This window comes from Myotis davidii, unplaced genomic scaffold (assembly GCF_000327345.1).
Source record: "Myotis davidii unplaced genomic scaffold, ASM32734v1 scaffold1431, whole genome shotgun sequence".
Lineage (NCBI taxonomy): Eukaryota > Metazoa > Chordata > Mammalia > Chiroptera > Vespertilionidae > Myotis > Myotis davidii.
The window spans coordinates 109,788-110,185 of NW_006282737.1; positions in this window are offsets into that span (position 1 = coordinate 109,788).

Below are 398 nucleotides of genomic sequence, written 5' to 3' on the forward strand. Positions count from 1 at the left end.
TTCCCTCTAGAAACCACCATACTTTTGTCTGTGTCTATGAATTTTTTTTTGTTTTTTTTTGTTTGTTCATTTGTCGTTTTCCGTTTTAGATCCCACATACGAATGAAATCATATAGTTCTTAACTTGTTCAGGCTGGCTTATTTCACTTAGCATGATATTCTCATGTCACAAATGCAGTAATTCATCTTTTCTTATGGCTAAGTAGTATTCTGTGAGATTATATATATACTAGAGGCCCAGTGCACAAAAATTAGTGCACTCGGGGCGGGGGAGGGGGGTCCCTCAGCCCGGCCTGTGCCCTCTCGCAGTCTGGGACCCCTCAGGAGATAACGACCTGCTGGCTTAGGCCTGCTCCTGGGTGGCAGAGGGCAGGCCCAATCCCTAGGTGCAGCCCCTG